The 7,302-nt window shown below is 41.0% G+C and overlaps 1 long non-coding RNA gene across 2 annotated transcripts in view; it reads right to left on the reverse strand.

Moving 5' to 3' along the window:
* LOC148346107 (uncharacterized) overlaps positions 1–7,302 on the reverse strand; it is a 255,697-nt gene extending 248,395 nt beyond the window's left edge. The window contains exons 1-3 of one of the 2 annotated variants that reach the window (XR_015848249.1): positions 7,178–7,302; positions 3,775–3,847; positions 1,890–3,496 (exon numbers count right to left, since the gene is read on the reverse strand). This is a non-coding gene — a long non-coding RNA (uncharacterized LOC148346107). Of the gene's footprint in view, positions 1–1,876; positions 3,497–3,774; positions 3,848–7,177 lie in introns of those variants that run through there. The other variant, XR_015848248.1, reaches the window with a different exon arrangement.

A 7,302-nucleotide genomic window follows, 5' to 3' on the forward strand; every position in this document is an offset into this window, starting at 1 on the left:
CTTTTTGTTACTATTTTTAGCTAAATGACCAATTTTTGCCAGGATTATTTGTATGAAATCATGCAATTTTGGGATTTATTTTAAATGACATTACTAACTTTGTGAGAGTTGTCTTTTCACTAAATAACCCAATTTTAAGGTTACTTTGTATCAGTGAATAAAATAGACTTTTATTTTATCCAGAAGTCAGTAAGACACTTTTCGCCTTCCAAATATTCGGTTACGACATGTCAAATGACCTAAAATTCTGATTCGGAGCTCCACCAGAATCCCGTCGCGACCTTGAAATGCTCTTTCACGCATTTAATTGCTTTTTCGCTATACATCAAAAAGACGACGTAGGAAGAGACTTTTTCCCGACGGTTGGAGCCATGTCGGAGTGTTCCAGTGGCGCGCCGATTGGTAACGGAGGAGGAGGGGAGCAGGTCGGCTGTTCAAAGGCTGGCTTTTTGCATTGTTGGTCAGTTGGGGATTAAAGTCCTTGGTTCGCTAGCCCAATAGGCCCCTCTAATTAAAAAGGATGAAAATGCAGGCGGACCCAAAAAAAAGAAAAAACAGAAGCAAAGGGAGAGAGAGAGAAAAGAGTAAATTTACCCAGAAAAGAAAGAAAACTGTTTTCGGTCCAACAACAGTGGCCATCAATTGAAAATGGATTAACTTTTAGGAGGGTCAGGGGGGCTTTGGAAGGTATTGGGAGCTGTTGCCTGGAATGGAAGCTGCAAAACGTAACACCCACATATCACATTGAGTTGGGGTTTATTTTTTGTCCAAAGTCTGATGATTTTAAAAAAACTGAAACGGTCAGTGCCAATGATGGCTGTAGACGTTAAATCAAGTCAAGTCACATTTATTTATATAGCCCTTAATCACAAAAATGTCTCAAAGGACTGCACAGGATTACAATGACACAATTACCTGATCTTAAACCATCATGCGGGCAAGGAACAACTCAAAACCTCAGCGTGAGGAAAAAGAGAAACCTTGAGTATTTTGTCATTTATTTTTTCACGTCTTTTGTTTTCTATGTCACAACGAAATAATATTCAAATGAGTGGGCGGGTCAAACTGGCTGAGCTTTCAACCTATTAATTGATAGTGGAGTAGCTGATTTATTCATCACTAATCAACCAATAGGTGAAAAGCTCTGACAACTGGGCCTCTTTTAAAATCCATTCTGTTGTGAAAGAATAAATGACAAAATAAACAACAGAATAATTGACAAAATATGTAACAAAATAGATAACAAAATACTATCAAAATTCACGACAAATTCTTACAAAATGCACGACTAAATAAATGAAAAAATAGTACATAAGACCACACATGACAGAATACAAAACAAAACAAATGATAATGTAAATGGAAAAAAATACACAACAAAATACATAAGTAAAAATCTGGCCAAATAAGGGAAAAAAATACGCTACAAAATACATGACAAAATACACCACGAAAATACATGACAAAATACACCACAAAATAAACCATAAAGTACACACAAAAATTACAGAAAAAAATTACACAACAATTTACTCGACAAAACACATGACAAAATACACGAAAAAATGAAATTAAACCACAAAATAAATAACAAAATGCATGAAAAATTAAATTACAAAATAAACAACAAACAACGTTACAAAATAATAAGTCATGATTACTGATTTGACAAAGCTGTGCCCGCTCATTTGGCCCCAACTGCCGCTGGTTCTGATTGGCTCCCTGTCAGTATTTGAACCCAGTCTTGTCTGTCCCCTTTTGGTCAGTCCGTCTGCGAACCTCAGTGTATACTAGGTAAGACTTTTTCGACCATGACTCCCACCTGTCCCGTTTTTGCTCCAATCTATCTCCGGTTACGACCCGTTTTTGATCCTGTCCCGGCTATCGACCTGTTTTTCCGTCCTTGACACCGCCATCGCTCGCTACGGAAGATCCACTTCCGTGTTAAGATCACAATCCGAGTACGAGAGCGACTTGCTTCCCGCGCCTAGCGAGCGCCGGATCGTGGGTGCAGCCCTTCTACTTTCCTTTAATAAAACTTGTGAGAAACATAACGTAGTTGGGTCCTGTTTCCATTCTGGTCCTGACACAATATACCGTAAATTCCGGACTATGGAGCGCACCTGATTATAAGCCGCACCCACCACACTTTAAGAGGAAAACCGATTTTGTACATACGAACCGCACCTGTATATAAGCCGCATGCGCCCACATTTAAACATGTAACACAAACACAAAATTAACCCAAACCCAACTTAAGTCCCGCGATTGAAACTAAATGTCCTTCATTAAAGTCCACAGTCCAAAAATCACAGCCGAGAAAATGAACGGAAAATGATACCGGTACTTAAGGTTTGATGCAGACCTGCAGAGTATAGGTCCCGTTGAAAGTAATCCATGGAAAAAAGTGTATATTTCCAAAGGTAAGGGTGGGAAAAATATATCAGATGAACACATTTACTCACGCAACTCCTTTTTCTTTAACCAACTTTTTACCCCCTCTTCTTTCCTTGTCTGTCCCTCACCTTTAGCAGTCCCCACTTAAACTTGGCACCCCACGTTTGTTTCGCCCCTCATTTTTTGTTCACCCGTGAAAAACATATCAGAATAAGTGTCTAAAATAAATACAATTAAATACATTCCAAAAATATACATATTTTACATGGGTTACACATATTTACAAAGAAAGACGGTACACCGAGAGAGTTTTCAAAGCTTTAATAATAATAATATAGCTTTGACAGGGCAATTAATGGCAGCAACACTCGAGCCCCGCTAGCGGCCGTTAGAAAAATTACATGAATTGGCCGCATCACTGAATAAGCCGCAGGGTTGAAAGTCAGGGGAAAAAAGTAGCGGCTTATAGTCCGGAATTTACGGTACACGAAAAAGTGAATCACAATAAGAGACAAAATACAAGAAAAAAACGCATGACAAAATACACGCAGAAATAAATAAATGACAAAATGAATAATAAAATGCATATGAATGAATTGCATTTATGCCACATATTTATGTATTACATGATTTATTTCGCCATTTATATAGCATATATTTGTAGGTATTTTTTATTTGTACGATTATTCCTACGTATGACATGACCGGTCCTCAATAGTTATTTTGGGGGTATTCACAGAACTTAGAGACATTCCATTATTAGTTTTTTGTAATGACACAACTACATTGTTTGTGGCGCACCGCTTGCCGCCATCAGAATGCAAATAGACAACCTTGTGTGTGCCGCGGGCCAGATGCGGCCGCCGGTAGGTGGGCTGTTTACCGTGCGGAAGGCCGCTTGTGTTTTTGTTTGGCCCGCCTAGCCTCCTCCCCGGGCCCAGCGGGGGGTCCTTGGACCCCCCGGAGGGAGACTGGGGGAAGGGGTTGGTCCCTGCTGACTGGCTCCCAGGTATGAAGGCTCCATGCTTGGACCGAGTTTGAGAGTGGGGGGTTAACGAGCAAGCGGCAGGGACAAGAAAAGGGACGGCCGGTGGTTTAGCTGTAAATTGGGGAGTGGGTGAGACGAAACAGGCAAAAATACTGCATGTGCATATTAAAAGTGAGCATGAGAGCAGTGGTGGGAAACCACCGGGATCATTTGGTACTGTGTCCCACAGAAAGGAAAACAATTTGCCTTATTTTTGCTTATACCATATTTATTCTTGTATTTTTTTCACCCCCTTCCCTAAAAGGTTTGGGTGCACGTTATACCAAAGTTTTACAATAGCATATCACCATATTTGAGCAATGATTGGTTAGTTAACAAATACCACTGACCTTATTTCCTTAGCATTGGATGCAACAGGAATCAAGCCTGGATCACGACGGTGAGAGTGCAGAATCCTAACCACTGGAGATAAAAAAGGAATATGCATTAGATTTTATCTCATCATCACACTATTTTACCAATGGTACCGCAATATACAACGTAACATTTGATTCTATCACATTATCACACTATTTATACTTACAGTGCCATGTTATACAATGTTGTATGAAGCGTTATGGGAAAGAGTTCAGTCAAAACAACGTTGTACAACGTGAGTAAAAGTAGTGAGATGAATAAATAAAATATGACTTTTTCAATGTCATCTAGTGGTCTAGTGATTACACAGTTGATTTGGGCGCGTAATAATTATTGTTATTATTACTTATGTAATTTTCGGGCTGGCCTGCAAGAACATAGTCAGACAATATACAGGTCCGTGGCTCAGAAAATGTTGCTGACCACTAGTTGGATTTCCTGAATTGATTATATTTTGAATTATATGAATTTAATTGGGCAGCACGGCGGCGCAGTGGTTAGCGCGTGTGCGGCACAGTTCTGAGGTAAGACTGAACCTCCTATGTGGAGTTTGCATGTTCTCCCCGTGCTTGCGTGGGTTTCCTCCGGGCACTCCGGTTTTCTCCCACATTCCAAAAACATGCATGTCAGGTTAATTGGCCGGTCCAAATTGTCCCTAGAGTGAGTTGTCTGTCCCTGTGTCCCCTGCGACTGGCTGGCAACCAGTTGAGGGTGTCCCCTGCCCACTGCCCGAAGATTGCTGGGATGGACTCCAGCACCCCCGCGACCCTACTGAGGATAAGCGGTGCAGATAATGGATGGATGGATTAATTTAATTTGAATTTTCTTATACCGGATATTAAGTAAGATACAAATGTTTAACAATCAAAGCTTCTCCAATGACATAAATAAACTAATTAAATGACCCAAATTTAGTTTCTAGTCAAATTACAGTATTTTACGGACAAAAACTGACAAATTTTAAAATCATGCAACAACATACATAACCATTTGTGAATTCATCTACAGATATTTATTTATATAGCTTGCTAATAGTTTTCAGATCTCTGTGCGACCAAAAAAAATCCCAAATATCCCACGTTTTTTCATGTAGCGTAACAGAAAACCGACACGATCAGCAGCATGTCACATTTTTACAGATAGCTACAATTAGCATCCGTCATCGAGCGCCCAGCGTGAGATTATCCCTCACAGTTTGTTAGCAACTCTTTAGCTGACAACCTCATTAGCGCGGTGTTAGCTTTCTGTGTACACAAGAAATCCACTGAAAACGGTTTCAAATTTCTTTTGTTGTGAATTTAAAAACTTCAAATTGAACATTAAAGAACAAAATAACATAATAGTTTGGTTTAAATATGCGAGCTGCTACGCTAATCTCATATTATTTTGACATTATAGTTCACCGATCCGGTTTCTTTTTGGGGGGTAGGGGTTTGCTCCCCCACATGAAACAGATAGTACAGGTTTCCATGGTTGCCAATAGCAGGAGGGGCTTCCTCCTGATCTGACTCAGATACAGCACCTTTAACATCTGGTTGCCGTTGTTTTTCTTCAGTGATCACAGGCTGCATGCTTTCATATTTATGTTGAAAAATAAAATTTGTGGCGATGGCATAACATCCTTTGAGACATAAAAGGAGCAAGGCGACATGGCGGCTGGGTCGTTAGCGCACGGGGGTTCAGGGTTCAAGTCCAGCTACCGCAGACCCCCTGTGTGGAGTTTGCATGTTCTCCCCGTGCCTGCGCGTGTTTCTCCCGGCACTCCGCTTTCCTCCCACATCCCAAAAACAGGTTAATTGGCCGGCCCAAATTGTCCCTAGGTGTGAATGAGTGAGAGAGTTGTCTGTCCCTGTGTGACCTGCAGCTGGCTGGCAACCAGTTCAGGGTGTCCCTTGCCCACTGCCCAAAGGTGGCTGAGATGGGCTCCAGCACCTCCGCGACCCTAGAGAGAGAGAGAGATAGATAGATAGATAGATAGATAGATAGATAGATAGATAGATAGATAGATAGATAGATAGATAGATAGATAGATAGATAGATAGATAGATAGATAGATAGATAGATAGATAGATAGATAGATAGATAGATAGATACTTTATTCATCCCCGTAGGGAAATTCACACTTCCAGCAGTCTACCCCGTTGTTTATTAACAGATGAACATGATGCCCTAGGGGTGCTTGTAGCGGAGTCCAAAAGTTCGACATCCCTGCGGCAGATGGAAATCTTTTCTTTGTGAAAATCCAGGGATACACCACCTCGTGTTAGCAAGTCCGCCTCCTCTCCGATTCCCCCCGGCTTTCTTGTCTCTGTATAGCGGCGTTGAAGCCGGATAGCTCCGGGTAGCTCCGGGTGGCTACACGTTAGCGTCCGGAATGCTAAACGTGAGCCATGTTTCCGCAAAACACAGCAACTGCGCTCCCTATGCGCTTCGATGTTTTCCACCAGCACTCGATGATCTTATTTGGTCGTGAGTTCTCATTAACAATGATTACGGATGGTACCGAAGACTTATAACGCCGCTAGCCGCTTCGCTAGCTTCTTCCACGATAGGCCCCTTCATCACGCCGGCACGAGAATTCTTCAGGGCAAGGAGTTGAAATTCCTTCAATACACGCATTTTTGTGCTCTAAAACCCATGTCCCATAGGATAGAAGTAATCCATAGTGTAGTTGTCAAAACGGGAAGAAAAAACACCGAAGATAGGAGCAGACAATAAAACAATAGGGGATAAGCAGCGCAGCTAATTGATGGATGGATAAACGGACTTTAAGGACATTGCGTTTGGTTTTATATTCAAATTATTAGCGAACTTAAAAGAATAAATAACTAAATGAGGAGCTTTCTTCAAAAATACCAAAATAAATGTTTAAACAACATAGTGCCATTATAGTACTAACAATTCTTTCAGAAATGCACTTAATTTCGCTGGCGTTTCTCTACAATGTGTGTAAAAGAAGTAGATCCCCGCTTGTCCGTCAATGGATTTTGCGTTTTGTATATTTTTGTGTCTATATTCAAATTATTGATGGAATCAAATTAATAAATAACTAAAACGATAGCCTACATTGACATACAGAGACAATGTGTGTGTTTTATTATTTCAAGGACACCAAGTCTTAAAAGTCAATACCAAATGGACGCTTCCTTTACCATTTTAAAGGGCCTTGATGCTTATCAATAAATCTATTATGTACCACGCAGACGGCGCCGGGAAAGAAACGTACCCAACAGTGTAACAGATGGATCCAAGTCCTTAATTTGACCTTGAGATGGACACGGACCTCTCGGCCACATCATTAGGTACACTTGGAGTAAATCCCTTAGACGTGGAGGAGGGAAACGAATTTCCTCACACATTAACAAGATAATTTACCTTTGACAAGCGCGGCCGCCCCGTTTAGCTGATAAACGTCCCCACAGGGGGCTGCCAGATATCTTCAATTCCATGAATTATATATTATACAGCCGAAGATGAAAGCGCTCGGCGGGGGATCTTAA

The sequence above is a fragment of the Urocampus carinirostris genome, chromosome 20, assembly GCF_059441175.1.
Source record: "Urocampus carinirostris isolate Australia breed hairy pipefish chromosome 20, RoL_Ucar_1.0, whole genome shotgun sequence".
Classification (NCBI taxonomy): domain Eukaryota; kingdom Metazoa; phylum Chordata; class Actinopteri; order Syngnathiformes; family Syngnathidae; genus Urocampus; species Urocampus carinirostris.